This window comes from Cajanus cajan, chromosome 5 (assembly GCF_000230855.2).
Source record: "Cajanus cajan strain Asha chromosome 5, NIPB_CcT2T_4, whole genome shotgun sequence".
Classification (NCBI taxonomy): domain Eukaryota; kingdom Viridiplantae; phylum Streptophyta; class Magnoliopsida; order Fabales; family Fabaceae; genus Cajanus; species Cajanus cajan.
The window spans coordinates 15718365-15745265 of NC_138521.1; the positions used below are offsets into that span (position 1 = coordinate 15718365).

At 35.0% G+C, this 26901-nt stretch overlaps 1 pseudogene; it reads right to left on the reverse strand.

Moving 5' to 3' along the window:
- Positions 1–3127: 3127 nt before the first annotated feature.
- LOC109818636 (uncharacterized) lies at positions 3128–25244 on the reverse strand (annotated as a pseudogene).
- Positions 25245–26901: the final 1657 nt, after the last annotated feature.

A 26901-nucleotide genomic window follows, 5' to 3' on the forward strand; every position in this document is an offset into this window, starting at 1 on the left:
GATTGACTTAATCAAGAACTGGATGTAGTCTCGGTGGTTGAGACAAACTATTATTAAAACATTGTTCTTCTTACTTTGCTCTTCATCTACTCTCTTACGGTCTTGTTACCGCTTCATTGTTTCGAGAAAAATGTTGAGTTTTTTGTTAGAAACTATTCAATCCCCCTTCTAGTATCTCTCTTTTCTCCACAAAATTGATTATAAATAAGGATGAAAAGAAAAATAAATGTGTATATGTAGGCATTGGAATAATTATTAGTTAAGTTAGTCCAACATGAAAAAATAAATTAGTACACTAAAGAACTTAAATAATTATTAATGATTAATTTTGATGACATATACATAAATACATTTTGTCATATATTTTCAACTTGTTAAGTTTATTGAAGATTGCTAAGTTAATTACTAAGTCAATTACTGAAGCCACTTATGAAGACTGAAAAAGTTTTAGTTTTAATGATGATAACGTTAAATTTGTATAGATTTATTTAGTTTGCTTCATTCATTTTTGTATTTTATGGCCTATATTGAAAAGGATAATGTATTGCTTGTTATTAGACTTACGCTTGGATGTGTTTGATTATTGTGATGAATTAATTTCAAAATTACATCTTGTTTTAGAAAACATAAAACTCATATTTCAACTTAATGTTTCTTATTTCATGTGAAAACATAATGTAAGAGATTATAATGTGTTTTGACATAAAATGGAACTTGATTCATTCAAAAGAATTCATGATTAAGTTAGGTAATAGATTACCATGTGAGGTAATAAATTATTGAACCTTAGTTTTGAAGTGGAATTCAACACCCTCTCTATGATAATCAATTACCAAATGAAGTAGTTGATTACCATGGTGACTTTTGAGTGAAAACAAGTGAAACAAGTTGAAAAAGTATCGAGATAATGGATTACCAACGTTAGTAATCGATTACCTCTATTGAAAAATGAGTTCTATGATTTCTGGGACTCGAGATAATCAATTACCAGGAAAAGTAATCGATTACCTCTATTCTTGTTTCTTAGATTTCAGTTCTAATTAAAAATTGGTAATAGATTACCTGATATTGGTAATAGATTACTGTTGTTACGAGTTTTTAATGTTCAAATCTTATTTTCTCTATAAATATAACTCTTTTTGAAAGTTATCTTGAAATAAGTTCAAGAAATTCAACATTACTAAATAATTCATTGTGAAAGATCAATCTACACTACATGTGTATCTTTTCTGATCTTGTAACTCTTGTTTGTGTAGTTGGGTATGCTATGGTATGTGACTCTTCGAGATAAGGGTATCTCATGAAAGAATGAAAGAGAAATCTTGATGAGATAGGTTTTCTCAAATGGATTCCTACGGTGCAAGAATTATGGAAATTGTATAATCTTGTGGGATCAAGATTAGGTGATTGTGTTTTTTGATTATAATATTGCTTGTACATGGTGTTTGTAAAGAATATTATAGTAGAAAGACTAGATTTAGCGGGGAGCTAAGTTTGAAACTGGATGTAGGCCTTTGTATAGTTGAACCAGTATAGATCACTTTGTATTTTCTCTCTTTACCTTCATATCTTGTTATAATTCACATTGAATTGATAAAAAGAATCTCAAGATTGTAAAAGAAACGTTTTCTTGAATATTATAGATGGCTAATTTGGGAAATCTGATATGATATATGCAATTTGGTAATGAAGTGAAGGAAGGTAATTACTAAAATCAATTTGGATAACAACATCTATTCCGCTGTGTAATAATTCTGATATACTTTGTATCTTGTTTGGTTTGTAATCTGAATGTGTTTAGTAATAAGTTGTATGAGAAAGAAATAAATTAGCAAGAAAGCAAGAGAGACCATTAGAAACCGTCTAAGTGAAGAATTTATTCAACTCCCCTTCTAAATTTGTGTTCTACTCGGGACCAACACAACTAACATATGTTGGTGTAGTGGTAAGTTTTCTTTATATAATTCAAAGGAGACTAGGTTTTACTTCCAAATGGAGACACACCATGTAAGTTTTTAATTTATGTTAGTTTCTTCTAACCAATCAGATGAAGACACACCACATGGGATAATAGCTTAAGAAAAAGACAACTAATATATAAAATAATGCTCTCCTTAGGGCTTAAAAAATATTTTCAAGGGAATTTTAAACATTTCTAACTAACAGATCATCTGTTGGAAACTTCAAAGTTTCTGACATAACACTATCCATTGGTAATTACATTTTACAGCTCAGCATAATATAAATTACCATAATATAAATTATTTATTATAATTTATATTTTTTTAAAAAAAATATTTATATATTCAAATATAATATTTATTTATATATAATTTATATCTTATTATATATATTAGTGATGTAATATATATAAGTATATATATATATATATTATATAAAGGGGGATACGAGATAAATAATCATTTTATACCTCTATATCTTTAATATTATTTATTAATAAATACCATAATTTTAAAAACATTATTCAAACTGAAGAGGATGAATGAAAAGAGAAGGAATATTTCGGGATGGGAAAATAGTGCACTGGAAGCATCCAGTAATTAAAGAGCCCACCACCCATTGTTTGCCTCTTTGGGAGTGTAAAGAGCACTTTGATATATAAAGACTCTACACTTGAGTGGTTCAAGAAATGTGGGACTTTATGTGCAACAAAAATTCCATCAACCTTTTAATTCGGGAAATAAAAGTTGCATAGACAATCAGGAACTAAGGAAAAAGAAAATGAGAAAAAACATGTAACAATCCATCCTAGAAATGAACTCAGGGCTACAATAAATTGAAGAATTAAGAAGCTACATTTTACACCCTCTATTCTATAAATCAATTCTTCTACTAAGCCAGTATGTTAACTACAATTATCAACAACTGTAAACCGGAAATGAAAAACTTACAATTCATTACAAACTAATGCAACATTCAATTTAACCAATCTAGATGCACAATTAATAACATGTTTGGATTCACATCCTTGAATCACATCCAACACTAATTCCACGTTCAATAGGTAGAAATCTAAAGCTACTACTTGTAACTTTGCCTTTGACATGATTTTCATACTTGAGTTTGTTCTGATGAGATGAGATACCATGACAGACACTAAATTGTTCTAAGTTTGAGGTGTTTCCAAACGGATGGAGTCATACATAACTCCTAAGAAAGGACTTAGACCTTTTGCTTGCCTCAAATAGATGGTGTTGGTTCCTACCACCAATAAGTAGCTAGGTACTTGAATGTTGTAAGGCAGGTACAATCCATGAATGCCATGTCTTGCTATGGCATTATCCCTGCCTATTAATCCCATAGAAAAGTGTGGAGAACGAGCCAAAGGGTTATTGAACCGAACCTAAACATATTACATAGTGTTAGTGAAATAATCATGCTCATACAAAGCTCTACAACATAAATTAAGATTCTTGCATTTACCTCCAAGTTAGATCTTGTAGCTGAGGCCAAGGCAAGTCGTAGTGTGTTTCTACCTCTTATAAAAAATGGCAAATGGAATTTAATCTCCCATGTTGTTGGGCGATATGTGTTGTGATGTGGACATAAAAGCCCAAACTCAAGAGGCCCATGATTAGAAGGCCCAAGTCCACGATGAAGAGGATAAAGATCAAGATCCAATTCAAATCTTAGGTGGGCCTATGACTAGAGGGATGCTTAAAAAAAACCCAAGAGGCATTGCATCACAAAGTGGCCCATTTGCTAGAGACCCAACAATCGACTCAACACATGGAGGAGGCTAGACTTATTACATGCATAGCTTGCTTGGAGAGCTAGGAGGACAACTGAATTCTTGATAAGATCAGTTGATGCAAGGAAGAACCCTAGCAGAGCTAAAAATCACAAAAAAATGTAATCTGAATAATCTGTCCATTTTCTCAATTTCCAAAATGTTTAATACAACTTTAGTTTGAGTTTGCCTCATTTGGAAGTAAATAAAGAAAAATTAAAATACTAATATCCCAACAGAAGCTAATATGCCCAAGTGGTTTGATGAAGGCATTATAAGCTTAAAGTCTTGGGATCAAATCCTGAAATGTAGCAGTTTATTATTTTTATTTTTAATACTGCCTTTTGCAAAACAAAACTAACACAGCTTTAAAACTTAAGACATAAAAAAGATAATAATAATAAAATAAAAACTAAATCTTCGAGTTGGCCTCCTAGCTCTCCAAGCAAGCTATGCATGTAATAAGTCTAGCCTCCTCCATGTGTTGAGTCGATTGTTGGGTCTCTAGCAAATGGACCACTTTGTGCTGCAATGCCTCTTGGGTTTTTTTAAGCATCCCTCTAGTTATAGGCCTACCTAAGATTTGAATTGGATCTTGATCTTTATCCTCTTCGTCGTGGACTTGGGCCTTCTGATCATGGGCCTCTTGAGTTTGGGCTTTTATGTCTACATCATTCTCTCCTTCTTGCGTAGCATTTGTCCTCAAAGCTATGAATTCATCTCCTGCATCAAAATGAGTCAAATCAGCAACATTAAAAGAAGAACTTACACCATACTCACCTGGTAGATCGATCTTGTAAGCATTATCATTGATCTTTTCTAGGACTTGGAAAAGTCCATCTCTTCTAGGTTGAAGTTTGGACTTCGTTTGTTCAAGGAACCTCTCTTTTCTCATATGTACCCAAACCCAATCACCAGGTTCAAAAATAACTTTCTTTCTGCCCTTGTTGGCTTGCTTGGCATAACTCTCAATTTTCTTTTCAGTTTGAGCTTTCACTTGCTCATGCAACTTCTTCACATAATCAGCCTTAGCCTGTGCATCTTTATGTTTAAATTCAGAAATGTTAGGCATATGTAACAAGTCAAGTGGTGTTAGAGGATTAAATCCATACACAATTTCAAATGGTGAACATTTAATTATGCTATGGACAACCCTATTATATGCAAACTCTACATGAGGCAAATGTTCTTCCCAAAATTTAATATTTTTCTTTAAAACAATCCTAAGCAAAGTGCCTAAAGTTCTATTTGTAACACCCCATTTTTCTATTTCAATATTATTTTTTTAAGGGTATTTTGGTAATTTTATAAAGGTGATAGGGGTGATTTAGTAGCTTGGAACGGGCTATTCCAGAATTGGAACGGGCCGTTCCAAACTACCAAAAAGCATGTGATTTAGTAGCTCGGAACGGGCCGTTCCGGAATTGGAACGGGCCCTTCCAAACTACCAAGTTGTGTGTGAGTTAATAGCCCAGAACGGGCCGTTCTCAAGATGAAACGAGCCGTTCCGGACTATTAAATATGCCATTAACCCTAATTGGGAACGGGCTTGGAACGGGGCGTGACCGTTGTGGGTAATTAATGCACACCAGAACGGGCCGTTCCGGATTTGGAACGGGCTGTTCCGGCATAAAAAACCTATAAATAGAGCTGTTTGCCACTCCCAAAAAGCACACCTCTCATTCTGATTCTGAATTCTTTTCTTCTGCTCTCTCTCTTCTTTCCTCTACTTTCTGCTTCAGACCGAGGGGAACCCAGTGAGGGAGATCAACCAGATCTAGTCTAGATTCAGCTTCTTCATATCCAGGTACGGGGGAAAAAGGGAATTATTTATATGTAGAGTTTTATGAGGGAATTGGGTAGAGGAAGAATCCTTTAGGATTATGAGCAATTTTATAATTATTTCTGTTTGGAGAATTATTGGTCTTATTTGATTCTGTATATATTTAGGACAACAAATATATGATTTATTTGTAAAAAATGATGCTCTGGAAGAGAGAACGAAATTATAGAAAAGTGTCTGTAGGCTAGGTTTTGGAAAATTTGGAATATTTCTGTTTGAGGAATTAATGATACCATTAGATTCTGTATGAATATATGATTTATTTGTAAGAATGATGATCTAAGAGGGAGAACGAAACTGTAGAAAAGTGCTTGTGAGTTAGGTTTTGAAAGAATTGGGGGTTTTATTGTTTATGTTAAAGTTTTATTAAATTGATAATTCCATTATTTATAATATTAATTTATGAATGTTATTGGCATATTATTTGATAAGAATTGATGATCTAGATGTGAATTGCTCGAAGGGTGTGTAAACCCTTATTTTGTTAGACTTATCTGTTGTGCATGTAATATGGAATTGAGATGAAATAAGATGTTGTGTGGATATGATTATTATTGTGATTGTGGTACCTCACACTAATGACCAAGGATGAGACGAACCTTGAGTAGTGATGCTTCAAGGACGAGCGTTTGTATGTGGTGTGTTTGTATGTGCTTTGCATATAGATATTTTCTTTTCTCACCGTATAAATTGTGGATGTTTTAGGTGAGGAAGATCCGGCTTCGAGTGGCATCTAGAATGCCAGCAGTTGAATTGTGGGGATGCTCTGATATTGTGACATCGGGGCAGAGGAATTTAGAACATAGGTTTTTATATGGATTTGGAATTGTAAACGTTATTTTTGAAAACAATTTGTAAACTCTTGCGTTTCATTTTTTTATTATTATTGTGGTTGTTGAAGAATAATTTCGAAGATTTTCATGTGAACCCTTTTTACCGAAATTGAAAAATTTATTTGTAAGTTTTTATTATTACAATATATGTGTTGGGGTAGTAAGGGTGTCACATTTAGTGGTATCAGAGCAGGTCGATCTAATCGGCCGTGAGTTATGAGTCTACTATGCTTGTTTGGTTGATAATTTATGGAATGAATTGAATGTGGAATTTGTTGATATGTTAGTGCTATGATTGATTAAGTTGGTTGTTTACTTATAGTGTAATTGGTAACTTTTCTGGTGACCAGAAAAGTAATGGCAGGAGGTAGGAACGATCGTGCAATCGCTGATGCTCTTCAAGCGATGGCTCAGGCTCTTGGTAATATGAACCAGCAACCAGAGGTAGATTGGCTGGAGAGATTCCAGCAAAATAACCCACCAAGCTTTCGTTGGGGTTATAATCCTGATGGAGCTGCTGAATGGATTTTTGAAGTTGAAAAGATATTCCAAGTTATGGGATGTCCTTTGATACAGAAGGTGACTTTGGCTGCCTTCATGCTTTCTGGAGAGGCTAGCATCTGGAGGCAAGGTACTTTACAAAGAATGATAGCTGCGGGTACCCAAGTGAACTGGGAGAATTTCAAGCGGCTATTCTTGGAGAAATACTTTCCCCGAGATGTGAGACATAAGAAACATGTGAAATTCCTTGAATTGAAGCAAGGAGATGATTCTGTGGCTGAGTATGTGACTAAGTTTGAAGACTTGGTCAGATTTTGTCCTATGTATGATGGTGTGAACAATGAGGAGGACAAATGTGTGAAGTTTGTGAGTGGTCTTCGCCCATAGATTAAACAAGTTTTCAATTATCAAGGGATCACTCACTATCACGAATTAGTAAACAAGTGCCAAGTATATGATGAGGACAACCGTGCTAGGGTAACTCATTATAGGAGTGGAGGACCTATGAGGAATAATAAGTTTGGGTCATCTAGTAAGGGTAAACCTTACACCAAGTCTGCCGGGAATACGAGCTCTAAAGTGAATAATCAAGATTATGTGCAACAAAGGAGCCAAGCTAGCCAAATGTCTAGAGGAGGGAGTGTGAGTTCTGTTCCACACAACAACTGCTTCAACTGTGGGAAGCCAGGGCATAGGGCAATTGAGTGTCGGATACCAAGAGCAATAACATGTTACAACTGTCAACAGAAGGGACACAAAGCTAATGAATGCCCCAATAACAAGAAAGGAACATCAGAGGTTGGAGGAAGCGCTAGTAAACCTAGAGCGACAGGAAGGGTGTTTGCCTTGAGTGGTGCTGAAGCTACTCAATCCAAAGACTTAATCCAGGGTATGTGTTTCATCAATGGAACTCCTCTAATTGTTTTGTATGACTCTGGTGCGACTCACTCTTTTATATCACATGCGTGTGTGTCCAAATTAAAATTACCTATTTCTTCCTTATCTTTTGAATTAATAGTAGAGACACCAACTAGTGGTTCAGTGTCTACTTTTGATGTTTGTTTAAAGTGTCCTTTGATTATTGATGGTAGAGATTTCATGGTTGACTTAATTTGTTTGCCTCTAAGTCAGCTAGATGTTATTCTAGGTATGGATTGGTTATCTTCCAATCATGTCCTTTTGAATTGTGCTGATAAATCTATTGTTTTTGGTGAGCCTGTTGAAAAAGTGAGTAAGGATTATTTGACTGCCAACCAAGTTCAGGTATTTTTACAAGAAGATGCCCAAGTGTACATGTTGTTAGCTTCTTTGAATTCTGAGAGTAATGTTTTGGTGAATGAACTGCCTATTGTGTGTGACTTTTCGGATGTCTTCTCTGATGATATGTCTAGCTTACCACCTAGAAGAGAAGTAGAATTTTCTATAGACTTAATACCAGGTACAAGACCTATTTCTATTGCACCTTATAGGATGTCACCCGTAGAGTTAGTGGAGCTTAAGAAACAAATAGAAGACTTGTTGGAGAAGGGGTTTGTGAGGCCTAGTGTATCACCTTGGGGAGCACCCGTGCTATTAGTTAAGAAGAGGGATGGTAGTATGAGATTGTGTGTAGATTATAGCCAGTTGAACAAGGTGACCATTAAGAATAAATATTCATTGCCTAGGATAGATGATCTTATGGACCAGTTGGTGGGTGCTTGTGTATTTAGTAAAATTGATCTTAGATCGGGGTACCATCAGATTAGAGTTAAGAGTGAGGATGTATCTAAGACAACATTTAGGACTCGTTATGGACACTATGAGTATCTAGTAATGCCTTTTGGTGTGACAAATGCTCCTGCAATTTTTATGGATTACATGAACCGAATTTTTCATCCGTATTTGGATAAATTTGTAGTTGTCTTCATAGATGACATACTAGTTTATTCCAAGACTAAAGAGGAGCATAAGGAACACTTAAAGGTAGTACTTCAAACTCTGAGGGAGAGACAACTTTATGCCAAGTTGTCTAAGTGTGACTTTTGGCTAGAGGAGGTGAGTTTCTTAGGACATGTGATTTCAAGTGGGGGTATAGCAGTAGATCCATCTAAAGTTGAGGCGGTGCTTAAATGGGAGACACCTAAGTCAGTTAGTGAGATTAGGAGTTTCCTTGGATTGGCTGGATACTATAGAAGATTCATAGAGGGATTCTCTAAGTTAGCATTACCCTTGACAAGTTTAACCAGGAAAGGAGTTGTGTTTGTATGGGATAGTAAATGTGAGAGTAGTTTCCAAGCCCTTAAGGAGAAGTTGACTAGTGCACCTGTTTTAGTGTTGCCTGACCTTAGTAAGACTTTTGTGGTTTATTGTTACGCTTCTAAGATGGGTTTGGGTGGAGTGTTAATGCAAGAGGGAAAGGTCGTATCTTATGCATCTAGGCAATTGAAAATACATGAGAAGAATTACCCCACCCATGATCTCGAATTAGCAGCTGTGGTATTCACACTTAAGATTTGGAGACATTATTTATATGGTTCAAAATTTGAGGTGTTTGGTGATCATAAGAGTCTTAGGTATTTATTTGATCAAAAGGAATTAAATATGAGGCAAAGGAGATGGTTAGAGTTCCTTAAGGATTATGATTTTAATCTTAGTTATCATCCGGGTAAAGCTAATGTGGTGGCTGATGCATTGAGTAGGAAATCTTTGCATTTGTCTTCTCTTATGATTAGGGAGATGGATCTTTTGGCTCAATTTAGAGACTTGAGTTTGACTTGTGAAGTGACCCCTAGTAGTGTGAGACTAGGTATGACTCGGGTGACTAGTGAGTTGTTGAGGGAAATTGGAGAAGCACAGTTAGTGGATTCATTTCTAGTGGCTAGACATGATGCTATAGGACAAGGTGTTGGAGGAGAATTTACCTTGGGTGTAGATGGAGTGTTAAGATTTAAAGACCGAGTGTGCGTTCCTAGTGACCCTACACTTAGACGTTTGATCTTAGAGGAAGGTCATAGGAGCAAACTTAGTTTTCACCCAGGAGCAACTAAGATGTATGAAGACCTTAGGAAGATATTTTGGTGGCCTAGGATGAAGAAAGATATAGCTGATTTTGTGAGTGCCTATTTAGTGTGTCAGAAGGCTAAGATAGAACATCAGAAACCTTCAGGACTACTTCAGCCTTTGAGTATACCCGAGTGGAAGTGGGATAACATTTCTATGGATTTTGTAGTTGCTTTGCCTAGGACTAGGAGAGGACATGATTCCATTTGGGTTATAGTTGATAGGTTGACTAAGAATGCACATTTCGTACCTATTAACATTAGGTATTCTCTAGATAGATTGGTTGGACTGTATATTGATGAGATTGTGAGATTGCATGGGATACCATCTAGCATAGTTTCAGACAGAGACCCTAGATTCACCTCTAGGTTTTGGGAGAGCCTACAACGAGCTTTGGGGACCCAACTTAGACTTAGTTCAGCTTACCACCCTCAAACTGATGGTCAGACTGAGAGGATTATTCAATCTTTAGAGGATTTGCTTAGAGCCTGTGTGTTGGACCAAGGGGGTAGTTGGGATAGTCTTTTACCTTTGATAGAGTTTACCTATAATAATAGTTACCACTCTAGTATAGGTATGGCACCTTATGAAGCCTTGTATGGTAGGAGATGTAGGACCCCTTTGTGTTGGTGCGAACCTGGTGATAATGTTATCTTAGGACCTGAGATTGTGCAACAAACCACTGATAAGGTTAGATTGATACAAGAGAGGATGAGGACAGTTCAGAGTAGACAGAAAAGTTATGCTGACAGGAGAAGGAAGGACTTGGAATTTCAAGAAGGTGACCATGTTTTCTTGAAAGTCACTCCGTGGACTGGGGTTGGCAGGGCATTGAAATCCAGAAAACTTACTCCTCGATTTATTGGTCCTTTCCAAATTCTAAAAAGAGTCGGTAGTGTGGCCTACCAAATTGCTTTGCCTCCTAATCTGTCAAATCTCCATGATGTCTTCCACATTTCCCAACTTCGGAAATACATCCATGATCCTTCGCATGTGATTGAGTCGGATCATCTTGAGGTTAAGGAGAACTTAACTGTGGAAGCTACCCCGGTGAGAGTCGAGGATCGAATGGTGAAGCAACTTAGGGGTAAGGAAATTCCTTTAGTGAAAGTTATTTGGGGAGGAGCTACACTTGAAAGTGCTACTTGGGAGCTAGAGAAGAAGATGAAAGCGTCATATCCATTTTTATTTGCTTCAGGTAATTTCGAGGACGAAATTTCTTAAAGGAGGGGAGAATTGTAACACCCCATTTTTCTATTTCAATATTATTTTTTTAAGGGTATTTTGGTAATTTTATAAAGGTGATAGGGGTGATTTAGTAGCTTGGAACGGGCTGTTCCAGAATTGGAACGGGCCGTTCCAAACTACCAAAAAACATGTGATTTAGTAGCTCGGAACGGGCCGTACCGGAATTGGAACGGGCCGTTCCAAACTACCAAGTTGTGTGTGAGTTAATAGCCCAGAACAGGCCGTTCTCAAGATGGAACGGGCCGTTCCGGACTATTAAATATGCCATTAACCCTAATTGGGAACGAGCTTGGAACGGGGCGTGACCGTTGTGGGTAATTAATGCACACCAGAACGGGCCGTTCTGGTTTTGGAACGGGCCGTTCTAGATGTGATTTTTAGCCATGTTTTAAAGGTCCGAAACGAGCCGTTCCGGATTTGGAACGGGCCATTCCGGATTTGGAACGGGCCGTTCCGGCATAAAAAGCCTATAAATAGAGTTGTTTGCCACTCCCAAAAAGCACACCTCTCATTCTGATTCTGAATTCTTTTCTTCTGCTCTCTCTCTTCTTTCCTCTACTTTCTGCTTCAGACCGAGGGGAACCCAGCGAGGGAGATCAACCAGATCTAGTCTAGATTCAGCTTCTTCATATCCAGGTACGGGGGAAAAAGGGAATTATTTATATGTAGAGTTTTATGAGGGAATTGGGTAGAGGAAGAATCCTTTAGGATTATGAGCAATTTTATAATTATTTCTGTTTGGAGAATTATATTGGTCTTATTTGATTCTGTATATATTTAGGACAACAAATATATGATTTATTTGTAAAAAATGATGCTTTGGAAGAGAGAACGAAATTATAGAAAAGTTCCTGTAGGCTAGGTTTTGGAAAATTTGGAATATTTCTGTTTGAGGAATTAATGATACCATTAGATTCTGTATGAATTTAGGATTATGAATATATGATTTATTTGTAAGAATGATGATCTGAGAGGGAGAACGAAACTGTAGAAAAGTGCCTGTGAGTTAGGTTTTGAAAGAATTGGGGGTTTTATTGTTTATGTTAAAGTTTTATTAAATTGATAATTCCATTATTTATAATATTAATTTATGAATGTTATTGGTATATTATTTGATAAGAATTGATGATCTAGATGTGAATTGCTCGAAGGGTGTGTAAACCCTTATTTTGTTAGACTTATCTGTTGTGCATGTAATTTGGAATTGAGATGAAATGAGATGTTGTGTGGATATGATTATTATTGTGATTGTGGTACCTCACACTAATGACCAGGGATGAGACGAATCTTGAGTAGTGATGCTTTAAGGACGAGCGTGCCCTTGGCATAGTGTGGGATGAGTAAGGCAATTAACACGCATCACTTATGTCACATATGGCAGCCCTGACATAGGGTTAATTGCAAGAGATTGTGTGGATTGTAATGTGCTTGTGGTTCCTCACACTAATGACCAGGGATGAGACGAACCCTGGGTAGGTGATGCTTCAGGGACGAGCGTGCCCCTGGCACGGTGTGGGATGAGTGAGGCAGTTAACCCGTATCACTTGTGTCAGTTGTGGCGTGGTCTTGACATAGTGTTAATTGTAAGATTTATGTGGATTGTGATGGATTGATGTAGTTGTGAATTGAGATGTGAAGATGATGAATGATTGATAAATTATAATATATATATGAACGCTTGTAATTATTTTATTAAGCAACGAGTTATGATGAGATTACAATTGTGGTGTGTTTGTATGTGCTTTGCATATAGATATTTTCTTTTCTCACCGTATAAATTGTGGATGTTTTAGGTGAGGAAGATCCGGCTTCGAGTGGCATCTAGAATGCCAACAGTTGAATTGTGGGGATGCTCTGATATTGTGACATCGGGGCAGAGGAATATATAACATAGGTTTTTATATGGATTTGGAATTGTAAACGTTATTTTTGAAAACAATTTGTAAACTCTTGCGTTTCATTTTTTATTTATTATTATTGTGGTTGTTGAAGAATAATTTCGAAGATTTTCATGTGAACCCTTTTTACCGAAATTGAAAAATTTATTTGTAAGTTTTTATTATTACAATATATGTGTTGGGGTAGTAAGGGTGTCACACTATTCACTACCTCAATTTGTCCATTGGTTTGTGGGTGACAAGTAGTAGAGAAAAGTAATTTGGTACCCAACTTACCCCACAACGTTCTCCAAAAATGACTTAGGAACTTGGTGTCCCTATCACTTACAATGCTCCTAGGTAGCCCATGAAGTCGTACAACTTCCTTGAAAAATAAGTCAGCTACATGGCAAGCATCATTAACCTTTTTACATGGTATAAAATGTGCCATTTTTGAAAACCTGTCAACAACAACAAAAATAGAATCTTTTCCATTCTTTCTTCTAGGCAACCCCAAAACAAAGTCCATAGATATATCAATCCAGGAAAATCAGGAATAGGCAAAAGGGTATATAATCCATGAGGCTTAACTTTAGATTTAGCCTTTTTACAAATAATATAATGATCACAAAATTTATGTACATCACGCTTCATATGGGGCCAATAGAAATGTTCTTGCAAAATTTCCAAAGTCTTTTGAACCCCAAAATGACCCATCAACCCCCCCTCATGTGATTCACTCACAAGCAGCTCTCTAATGGAACACTTAGGCACACACAATCTATTTGCTTTAAACAAGAACCCATTATGCCTATAATAACCATTTTTAGAAAATTTTTCACATGCAGCAAAAATTTCAGCAAAGTCCACATCATGCATATACATGTCTTTCAAAGATTCAAGACCAAATAGTTTGGTTTCAAGCATAGAGAGCAAAGCATGTCTCCTAGACAGAGCATCAGCCACTACATTCCCTTTTCCCTTTTTATGCTTGATGACATATGGAAATTGCTCTAGAAACTCTACCCACTTAGCATGCCTCTTATTAAGCTTACCTTGTCCTTTTAAGTACTTTAAGGACTCATGATCACTATGGATGACAAACTCTTTGGGCAAAAGGTAATGTTGCCAAGTCTTTAAAGCTCTCACCAAGGCATACAATTCCTTATCATAAGTGGGATAGTTTAGGGCATCCCCATTCAGCTTCTCACTAAAATAAGCAATTGGATGACCTTCTTGCATCAAAACAACCCCAATACCCACATTAGATGCATCACATTCAATTTCAAAAGATTTTGCAAAATTTGGTAATGCAAGAATGGGGGCATTAGTTAGTTTGTGCTTAAGTTCAGAAAATGTCTTTTCTTATTTTTCACCCAACATGCTTTTTAACTATTTCATTAAGAAGTGCAGCCAAAGTACTAAAATCCTTAACAAACCCCCTATAGAAACTAGCTAACCCATGAAAGCTTTTCACTTCACTCACACTTTTAGGGGTAGGCCACTCTTGGATGGCTCTAATCTTTCCCTCATCAACTTTTACCCCTTTACAACAAATCCCAAAAACATAACATGATTAGTGCAAAAGGTACATTTTTCAATATTAGCAAACAATTTTCCTCTCTAAGCACATTCATGACAACACTTAAATGTTCAACATGAAAATCAAAGTTAGTGCTATATATCAGAATATCATCAAAGTACACCACAACACATTTGCCTAAAAATTCCTTTAAGACATGGTTCATCAATCTCATAAAAGTGCTTGGGGCATTAGTTAACCCAAAGGGCATCACTAGCCACTCATACAAACCATACTTAGTTTTAAAGGTAGTTTTCCATTCATCCCCTTCCCTAATCCTAATTTGATGGTACCCACTTTTCAAGTCAATTTTTGAGAAAATACAAGCACCATGCAATTCATCCAATAAGTCATCTAACCTAGGAATAGGATGCCTATACTTAACTGTGAGGTTGTTGATGGCTCTACAATCAGTGCACATCCTCCATGTTCCATCCTTCTTAGGGACTAAAATGTCTGGAACTGCACATGGGCTCATGCTCTCTTGTACCCATCCTTTGCTCATCAATTCTTTGACTTGCCTTTGGATCTCTTTGGTGTCTTGGGGATTACTTATATATGCTGGTCGGTTGGGAAATGACACTACTGGAATGAGATCAATATGGTGTTCAATTCCCCTCAAAGGTGGCAGTCCATTTGGTAACTCCTTCGGAAACACATCCTTATATTCCTGCAAAAGAAATTCAACACTAGGAGGAATAACAATTTTATTTGAATTGTCAGCAACAAAAATATTATTTTTGCAGTACATCAAGTAAAGTGGTTTGTGAGCAAGAACCATCTTTTTCACCTCACTCTCTTTTGCTAAACAACTCATTTTTCTCTCAAGTGTTTCACTCTTCTTCTTTCTACTTTTGATAGGTTTTTCACTCTTCTCTCTTTTCTCTTGCATTATTTTTTCTCTAATTTTTATTTGATCCTCGCACACATCTCTGGGAGATAATGGTTTGAGAATAATTTTCTGGTCATTGTGCATGAAAGAAATCTTGTTGGTGAATCCATCATGTAGTGCTTTTGTGTCATACTGCCATGGCCTCCCTAGGACGAGATGAGTTGCCTCCATTGGAACCACATCACACAACACCTTATCATTATACCTTCCAATTGAGAAGCACACCTCAACCTACTGAGTTACTTTCATCTCTCCATCTTCACTAAGCCATTGAAGTTTGTATGGCCTACGATGTGGTTTGGTTCCCAAATTTAATTTAGATACTAATCTGGAACTAGCCACATTAGTACAACTTCCACCATCAACTATTAAAGAGCATAATTTACCTTTGATGGAACATCTAGTGTGGAAAATATTTTCTCTTTGGGTTTGCTCAAGTGGTTGTATCTGACTTCCCAACAACCTCCTTACCATTAGTATATCACCTTGTAATGCTTCCTCTTCTAACTCTTTCTCCACTTCTTCTTCACCAGGTTCAGATTCACTAGTGATTTGCCCATCCTCCTTCATGATCATAATCCTCCTGGTTGGGCATTCATAAGCAATATGTCCTCTTCCCAAGCATTTGAAGCAATTGATGTTTCTAGTTCTAGTGGGAAAAATAGATGCATTTGACTTTGTTGGTGATTTCCCTTGTGGAGGAGTCACTGCTGAACTAGATAAATTTCCTCCTTCTTGCTTAGATCTATCCCTCCAGTTTGGATTATAAGAACTGGAAGAATTCTTCCTTGTTATACCTTTCCTCTTGAGCTGTTGTTCAACCTGTATAGCCTTGTGCAACAAATCTTCCATCTCCACGTATTCTTGCAATTCCACAACATCCCTAATATTAGTGTTTAGGCCATTCAGAAAACGAACCATTGTTGCTTCATTTTCTTCCTCTATATAGGCTCTCATCAATGCTATCTCCATCTCCTTATAGTATTCTTCAACAGTCATGCTACCTTGAGTTAATTTTTGAAGTTTTAAACACAAAGTTCTACTATAACTAGTTGGCACATATCTCTTCCTCATGACTCTCCTCATTTCAGCCCATGTATCTATTTTGCGTTCCTCATCTCTTTGCATTTCCTTTTGATATTTGTTCCACCAAATGAGGGCATAGTTTGAGAATTTAGCTGCTGCTAATTTGACCTTTTGTTCTTCAGTATAGTCATTGCATGAAAACACATGTTCAATCTTCATCTCCCACTCTAGATAGGCATCTGGATCACTCCTACCTTTGAATGGGGGAACATTCAACTTCACTCCTTCAAGTCTGTTTTGTCTAGGACCTCCATTACGACCTCTACCTCCCCTATTTCTGTTAGGACCTCTGACATCTTGATTTAGTTGATTTTCAATTCCTTCAATCCTCTCATAGAGCTCTTGATTATTTTGTGTCATCAATCTTTGCATTTGTGCAATCATAGCTTCAAGTAATAATCTTTGAGCTCCTTCTAAATGAGGACCACCACCAGCTGCTCCTGCCATAGTTCAACTAAAAAAAAATCGAAAACAAAAGAATGTGAAGTAATAGGACCTTACCACTCTTCTCACGTGTTTGCACTCAAAGATGTACCACTTGTAACACCATGGAAATACCGAGCTATTTGGTAGATATACTTTATATATATATAAAGGTATGTATGCATGTATGTATATGTTGTTTATATGGATTTGGATTGGATTATGGAGATGTGGATTTGAAATGTACTTACCTCTATGCATGTTGTATGTTGATGTGGTTTTGATTAGTTGTTTAAGCATGGTAGTGATTTTATAGTATGAGATGAGAGGTTGATGTTTTGAGAGGTTTATATAGGCATGTGTGTGCATGAATTTGGTGAATGATGCATTGTACACCATTATATTGAATTGGTACTAAGAGGGAAGAAGACTGATCACCTTCCTTCTCATCTTGGTTAAGTGAAGTATTATGGCATGCAACTCATTATTCCAAGCATATGTATCTGAAAGTGATGTTTGTTTGTGTGTTGATACATGTTGCATTTCATATTGTGGTGAGTTGTGAGTATTGCATGGAAAAGAATAGGATAGATAGGAGATTGAAGGATATGAACATAAGATAAATCTGGTCTTTCTGAGTGAATTTGAGGTTGTTTTAGAGCTTAGGGTGTTGAAATACTTCAAGGAATAGGATATTTGAGGTAAATAGGTGCTAAGGGTGAAATTTAGAAATTTCGAAAAATGACTATATATAGGGACTTAGGACCGGAGGGTCTCATTTGTCAGACAAGGACATTTTTAGAGAGAGAAAGTAGAGAGAGGGGCTCTGGTTCGGAGGGAAGTTGAGGACACATTTGGGAAGCTTATCAAGCCAGGATCAATCTTCACAACTAGAGTATTAAGAGATTTAGCCTCTAGAAGCTTGAAAAGTGAGATTGAAGTTTGAATTGGGATTTGAGGGTTTTGTTCAAATCTTGCATTTCTAAAGTTTCTAAGGTAAGGGTAGTACTTATAAGACTTAATCTAGTATATATGGAGTTGAAATATCACATTGATTCCATGTTTTACGCATGATTGAGGCTGGATTGAGCTGAAGATGGTTTGGTTAGGGTTCTTCATGATTTCCTACGATTTTCATGGATTAATGGTTAATACTTGTTTTTATCACTTAATATGTTGTTTTTGGATGGTGTTTATACTCTATAATGGTTCGGAATTGTATAAATTTGGTTTGGGATTCATTTGGGATGGATTTTGGGGTTGAAAATCGGAGTTTTCGAACTTCTGACGCGCTGTCTAATGCATGTGCGCTGAGCGAACGCGACAACGACTGAGCGCATTGAAGAATAGAGCTTTCTGTCTAGAGCGCGCTGAGCGCATTTATCCATGGGCTGAGCGCATTTTGAAATGGGCTAAGTGCACGGGTCTACGCGCTGAGCGGGCTGTTTCCAGTGGCTCTCTGTCTCAAGTGCGTTGAGCGCACGAGTCTATGCGCTAAGCACATATAGTCATGGGCTGAGCGCACATGGTGACGTGCTGAGCAGGCAAAGCCTGATAGGATCCCAATTTTAGTTGCGCTGGGCGCATGGTTTCTTTGAGGAAAACCTTTATTAATTGAGTTTTTATGAAACTTTTAAATGTTGAATCATATCATCTTTGATGTTATATATTTGGTATGGAATGTGACATGGTTTTGGAAAAGATTGCATGTAATTATGGAATGTGCTTATGTGTGTTTGGTTTGGAAAGCTAATAGGACTTAGAGGAGTAAGGTTATGGTATGGATTGGAATATCTCCTAGTGAGATTTGGATATAATCTTTGGAAAAATATGTAATTTGGGAATCCCATGGTGAGGATTCCAATATGAAACTTTTCCAAAGATTATATAATAAACCACTTCAGATGTTAGGTGAATTTTGAAGTACTCCTCTAAGTATTCTATTTGTTACCGGTATGGGGGCAAGGCCGAGTCATACCGATGGATGAAGTGGTCGCGATCACCAGGGTTACGTGACGACGTAGCCCAACTGTATATTTTTCATGAGAGGTTATGTGTGTGACATGGGCAGGTGACATATTCACGAATTCAACACTTAGTTTGGATGTGTTGAGGTCAACATTTGGTTTGGATGTGTTGGCTACTTCATGGGATTATACAGTGGTGTGACTTTGGTTTGGATGTGGAATATGTATGCATTTGGTATGGATTGTATACATTGGTTATGGATTCTTTATTATCATAGAATATGTATGCATTGGCATGGATGTATATACATTAGATTTTGGATTGGTTTATATTTGGCATGGAAATGACTTGTTATAATGTTGTCATTCCCTTGGTATGGATACATACTGTTGATGAATATCTAGTTTAATGATATTTCATTTTATTGTACTATGATTTGTTTTATACGTGCTAACCCTTATATTTCCATGATGTGGACTGTGATGATCTCACTATGTGGGGTAGCAGATCAGGTGTGAGGCTTTGGGATGACAAATGAGTCTTTTTGGGTAGCTGCTTTGAGAAGTGGCTAGACTTAGAGCTTGACCAGCACCTAGGGTGTCTTATTTTGATGTCTTCATGACGTTGTATATTCATTATCTTTTTGGATGATTGTATAACTTTACGAATGATGACTCTTTTATAAAATTATGTTTTATATTATGGAAACAATTTATACATTATTGTATATTTACACTCTAGTGTAGCTGGCCTTTACTCTATTTTCTTTATTATATATTATTTTATTTTAGTTGTCATATTAGTTATTGATGTGACGGCCTACGGCGGCTCGTTACACCACTCGTGTTTATTCTCAACTTGGATTTTGTGTAAATATTCACTCTTGCCTTTTTCCGCTCATTCTCTAACTTAAGGTTCTTACAAGAATCAAATAATCTATAATCAAGAATCACCTTCAAGGATAGCAATCATAAGGAATAAAACAGAATTGTAGTACCCACAAAGGACAACTAGCAAAGAACAAGGAAGACACTTGACACTTAGGAATTTTATCAAGCAGGTAATGTGCACGGAATTTAAGGAAGAACAACCGCCATATATTTGTGTATATATATATATATATATATAAAATTTTCTTTTGCTGCAGATTTTTTTTTGGCAGAATTTATGTTCCAAAATGAAAGATAATCATTGAAAGAAATATGTGGATACACAATAACAAGAAGGAATGAAACAGGAAAAAAAATTAAAATAGAAATTTGAACAGTACCGTGAACAATACCGATGAACAGTACAATGAACAGTACTAGGAATAATGCGCGTGAACAGTGCACGTGAACAGTACCCCCCAGAACCTGGCTCTGAATACCAAATGATGTGAAACAATTAATTATAAGTAAGGCGCCACAAATACAATTATTTGATAAGCCAAGAAAGATCGCCACAAGAATTGGAGAATTCTTGATAAGATCAGTTGATGCAAGGAAGAACCTTAGCAGAACTAAAACTCACAAAAAAAATGTAATCTGAATAATTTGTCCCTTTTCTCAATTCCCAATATGTTTAATACAACTTTAGTTTGAGTTTGCTTCATTTGGAAGTAAATAAAGAAAAATTAAAATATTAATATCCCAATAGAAGCTAATATGCCCAAGTGGTTTGATGAAGACATTATAAGCTTAAGGTCTTGGGATCAAATCCTGAAATGTAGCAGGATTTAGTTGGCCTCCTAGCTCTCCAAGCAAGCTATGCATGTAATAAGTCTAGCCTCCTCCATGTGTTAAGTTGATTGTTGGGTCTCTAGCAAATGGGCCACTTTGTGCTGCAATGTCTCTTGGGTTTTTTTAAGCATCCTCTAGTCAATAGACTCACCTAATATTTGAATTGGATCTAACCAATCTTTACTATAATCATTCACAGCAACGTTGTAAACGAGGTCCTTATTTGGGTATAACTCAGAATAACGCTGCCATAATCCATATTGTCTAAACCTGTCAATGTGGATATGTTAACAATGTTCCGATTTATTATCTTTAAATATGTTATTTATAAATTGAAGGATTAAAAGAATAATTTTAAATCTAAAAGATAAATATCTTAAATTTAAGGTACTAAAGACATATTAAAACTGATAATTATTATTGATTGAGTTTTGGACTAACTTGTGTCTTGGTTTTCCAATGTATAATGGGTTCATGAGGTTGGGATAAGGGTCTGGAACATAGAACTCTGCAGCAGAGCGATCTGGGATGCCAATTTCCCATATGGTAGGTCCATTTCTTGGAGGATTGTATATTAGTGAACCCAATTGGATAACACATCCTACAAAAAGAAGAAACGTGTGAATGAGGATTAAGAATTTTTGAGAATGACTAGAATTCTTTCATGACAAAATGTGCACCTGGTGTGATGGTTATAGTAGTGTTATATTTATAGTCCCCAAAAATTCCTGGAATCCATGCATATAAATCGTAGTCTCCTGGTACAACATTTTCAATTGTGAAGTGACCCACTTTGTCAGCTCCACTCCAGAATTGGTAACCCTGAAAAAAGTGGTATTATCATGTTATTATTAGTGTCTCATTGACTAGGGTCTTTTTTCATTATTACTAGAGAAAATGAGACGCTCATATCTCGCTATTGTTTCAAAAAAAAAATGATAATAAAGAAGAGATGGTGAAATGAGAAGGTATACAGTTAATTTTATAATAATGGATAACTTGGTGGATTAGTTGAGGAGTAAAAGAGAGAAAGAAAAACATATATAATGATTAAAACATTGTATCTTCTTTATTAATTATTATAGATTATAGATTATAGATTATTCATTAGTGTCATTGGGATTGGAACATATTGGAAACTAAATTTCATAAGAAGAAATACCTTGCTTTGCCTTTGCCATGATCCCTCATTTCCAGGCAGAGCCAAACCAACATAAGCATTGTGGCCATATACAAATTTCCCTCCTTTAATGTATCTGGTGGTAAAAGCAAGGAACATTAGTTCCTTTGTATCATAAATATAATTTTCAAAATAAACAAGAGGAAATGCATGAATATGTACCTGTCTTGGACTAGTAATTGTCCTTCCACTCTTCCCCGTTTATTGGCTGGGAAAAACTCATCTGATTTTGGGAAATCATAGGGCCAACTTTTAATTTCCTCGGACATCTAATTAAGTGATGCAAATTCAGCAAAGAAAACAAAATGAGTCAAATTAAATTTTAACAAACACACTTTTAATGGTATATTTAAGGTTGTTAGTTGTAGCACCTGTTGTATAGCATCACTCCATAGGGCTTGTGAATCATGGCCACTTGAAACTGAGTTTAGATAAGCAAAAACGGGGCCATAAACTTTCTTGAAGGGTTCCCCTTCTTTGAATGCCATGGTTACCTCCTTCCCCGCGTAGTGAGTGGTATGAAGTATCTAGACATAGATAAAATCATGACCAAATTAGATAATGTTACTTAATAAATTCTCCCAAGAAATTAACACAAATAATTTTTTATTTATTATTTTTTAGAAATAAGCAGAAATAAACCCAACATTGTATATTTCATATCAATAATTATTATTCTTTGTTTAGGCAAGATATGGATGTGAAGAAGTCATGGACTTACATTGAGGGTTGTAGGGCCAACATGAGAAGTGAGGCCTTGCTTAATTGGGCCACCACTACGGAACTCGTTACTTGGTGTTATCATCCAGAAGCCCACAGATTCATTGGACCTTGAGTCCATGTTAATCCACCCATGAAGCTTATTGTCTTTGTTCTCACATGAGTATTGGTATTTGTCATCAACCTGAACAAAGCCCAATCCAACCATTAACCAACTCTGCCCGTGTTTAAAAAAATAAAGCGAAAAAAAAAAAAAACAAGTGTAATAAAATACGATATTATATATTTTCATGAAATGGTTTTTTTAAAAAATTATCATTTCCTAGATGTAACTTTTCCAAACGTATAGAGAGAGAGAATCAAGCACTAAACATGTGATGAAAATTGAAGAAAAGAAAAATAGGTACCTCTCCTTGAAGCTGTGGGTTACTAGGGTTGGTTATTAGAACAGCTTCATCATAATCAAGGCGTTTCCCCGTAGTTCTATCTTCAGGCGTTGGCATGGCTCATTGCATATCATCTGCTATAGCCATATAGGGGAACCTGTATAAATAAATATTGCATCGATAAAATAAGAAAAAAAATTAATTTATAAAATATACACACACTTTAATTGAAATTTTTTTTGGATGATGACAAAAACAAAAGTAATCTTTATAAAATATTCTTTCAAATAAATACTATAAAATAACTTTATTATTATTTACATGTTTCATTTACGCATTTAAGATTCTGTTTATTCTAGTTTGCACTGATCGATAATTGGATATTAATTTCTTTGGAGGTGAGTTTTGTTGGAGAGCATTCTCTCCCAACAAAATGTGCATGAAGATTTCATGATTAGGGTAAATTAAAATTATTAAAAACACTTGTCATTGTATTTGTGCATGGGAATGCTATTTGTTTACCTGTCCTTTTTCAACTTGAAAACGATCCTTATGTGATCAATCTCCAGAGCTGGAAAATGCTGGGGACGTTCAAATATAGCGTATATGTATAATCCGGAACTACCTCTGCGCAAAATATACCTGCAAAATTGCAAACATTTCATGTGAAACTCAATGCAATATTTAAGTATTAAGGTTTTTTCACTTAAAAAATTATAAGCCTCTTGATACTATACTCATTATAATAATGTAAAATATTTCAGATGAGTTGAGATAATAAATAATTTGTATATGATGTTTCTAGGTTTGATTCTTATTTTTGAAGTATGGATTAGTCTTTATTATCAATTTTAGAATATTGGTATAAATTATATATATATATATATATATATATATATATAAAAGTAATTGAGAAAGATCAAAATCACCTTTTGTCTACGTTTACGGGGGAACTGAGGCTTCCATGTTCCATGTTCTTGAAAAGGAAAGCTCAATTTGATTCTCGTTTGCCTCTATAATAGAAAATCTACTACCTTGGATTCTGTGGATCCATGTAAATTGGTCAGTTAATCAATGATCACATAAAATTATTATATATACGGATCAAACTGTTATTGTTTATACAAAACAAAATATTATTTTTATTATTTGTATATATCGTATAAGATTGAATAATAAAAGTAAATAAATAAATAAAAACTAAATGTATTTTTTTTAAAAAAAAATTGTGATTAAATTAAGTGATTCCAGAATTGGTGAAAGAAATTACTAACTCGTTAATTTTTTTTATACTAGCATATTACGTTTTGGTTCAAAAAAAAGAAAAGTAGTATATTACGTTAATTTTAATGTACATGAATATGAAAGAAATTTGTAATTTAATGTATAGCTTTGAGATAAAATTATATAATTAACAATTATTGAATAATGTAAAACTATATTACAAAAATTTATTCTAATGTAATTTGATCATCTCTCGTATATTTGTGTGCTAACTAATTATTAAGAAAGGTTTACCCCCAAAGTTTTGATGTGCTTCCTGATGCATTCCAGACAATGTCAATATACCTGCAAACACGAGTTTAGTTTTGTCAATTGAGTCATAACTTTGACTTTATTTTTCTTTTATTAGCAAGCTAATTAGAAATATTTTTAAGAATTTATTTAACTAAAAACAAAAAGCATTTTTAGTAGAAAAACTTTTAAAAGTACTTTTAATTGAATTTGTACTTAAACAACTCTTTGTCTCAAAAAAAGTTTGAGTTAATTTCATTGAAAAGTGATTTACTTAAAATGGAAAATAGTGAGTCGTAAATATATATACCCTCTATTATTGAATTTGTTGTGAGCTTCAAGCACATTATCTATTCCATTGTATGATATTCCAAGGACAGTGCCCTCTGGTTTTGACAAAGTGACACGAATGATGCCATTTTCCATTATGACCTGAAGATTATATATACCCAATTGAAACAATACGAATATGGTTACAATTGAAGTAAATTTTTTACATTTAAAATAGGAAATTTTACCTGATTCTTGTGTTCATACAGATTCACTCCAGGATGATTGAATGTTATTCCAGGACTGTTGATTTCCCTTAAACTCCTGCAATTGGAAGGATTACAAATCGCCAAAACAAAACAATATATCTATATATTATTTGAAGTACATTTACGACGGTATACTGCATCTTAAACCCTAAGTATATTTATCATACTATTTTTTTTAACAATATCATCTAATAATAAATTAAAATATATAATAAAATTGTTAATTTTGTAATAATTACCTAAAAACTTATATGTAAAATTTTTCTTATTAATTGAAGATATAAAAATATATGAAACTAAACTGTATTTAGTATATCGTATCAACACATTTAAATTGTGAATGTATAATATTCTATTTTTTATTTTAGTTTTCGTAAAAAAAATTTAAAATAGTCTTTGTGAAATATTCTTTTTTATTTTTATTTTAGTCCTTGTTTTTATTTTAGTATTTATAATGTTTTTTTTTTCCTTCAATTATGTATAATATTTCATTCTTTTTGAGTTTGTCCTTTGAAAAAAAAGAAGAAGAAATAAAAGCAATATTACAAAGAAAAAAAAGAAAAAATTGAGTATATTACAAAACAAAATAATAAAGATCAAAGTTGTAACGTAGTAAGTATTTTAGAAGCCCATGGGTGATTTAGTAGTCCATAACGGCCGTTTCTAAACTGGAACGAGTCGTTCCAAACTACTAAATAGGCTTATGAATCTTGGACTGGAACGAGCCGTTCCAAAATGGGCATTGTGAGTTAAATTCAACTCCAGAATTGGTCATTCTGATTTTAGAACGGGTCGTTCTAGACGTGCCAGAACAACCCGTTCTGCATGTGAATTTTACACATGATGAAGGAGTCCAAAACAGGCCGTTTCAGATTTGGAACGGGTCGTTCTTGCCACTTCAGACTTCTATAAATAGAGGTTATGCAGTTGAGGAGAAGGAGAGGTTTTTAGAGAAAAGTTTTAGAGAGAAAGACTTTGGACTAAGAAGCTTGCTTTGAGTGGATTGAAGTTCCGGGTTGAGCTATTCGAAAAGTAAATTCCACTTCTTCTCAGTTCTTGGCTATCCTAAGCCAATCTTCAAGTAAGGGAAGCTAGATTGTATGTTGTTTGGTTGTATGTGAGTTTAGGAACTCATATGAAGTTGTATAATTACATTGAGAGGTATGATGTGTAGAAAGTGAAATGAAGAGATGTATGTTGAGTATAGTGTTGTAAACTAAATGAGTAGTGTGCCAAATAGAGAATGCGTTGAATACATGGTATGTTGCTAAAGTTGCTATATTTATGTGTAGATTATTTATATGTTGTAAAATATGATGAAATGATATGTTGTGAGTTGTGAGAAGCATGATGTGAAATGTGTAGACGTGTTGAGATTTATACAAAATTTATTAGTAGACCATGTTGTTAAGTTGTTAGAGAAGAGTTGTATGTTGCTATAAAGTTGTATGTTGTTCCATGTGTTGAAAATATATTATTTTATGATGATTGAGTTGTAAATTATGAGTTGAGCTAATAAGTTGTTGAGTTGATTGTGTTATTTAAAGTTGAAATGAGATATTGTGTTGTTAAAATGTGTTGTTAAACAACGTTGATGAGTTGTTGTGCTGATATACCATGTTGTTTAAGTTGAAAGTTGATTGAGATGATGAGTTGAAAGTTGTGTTGTTTAAGTTGTTGAGCTGAGCTGTGTTGTTGAGTTGTAAGCTGATTCAGTTGTGATGATAAGTTGTTGATCACTAGGACTAGAGGAGATGTTTTCGAAGTTGCTCATCCAATTGTGTGGATTGAGATAGT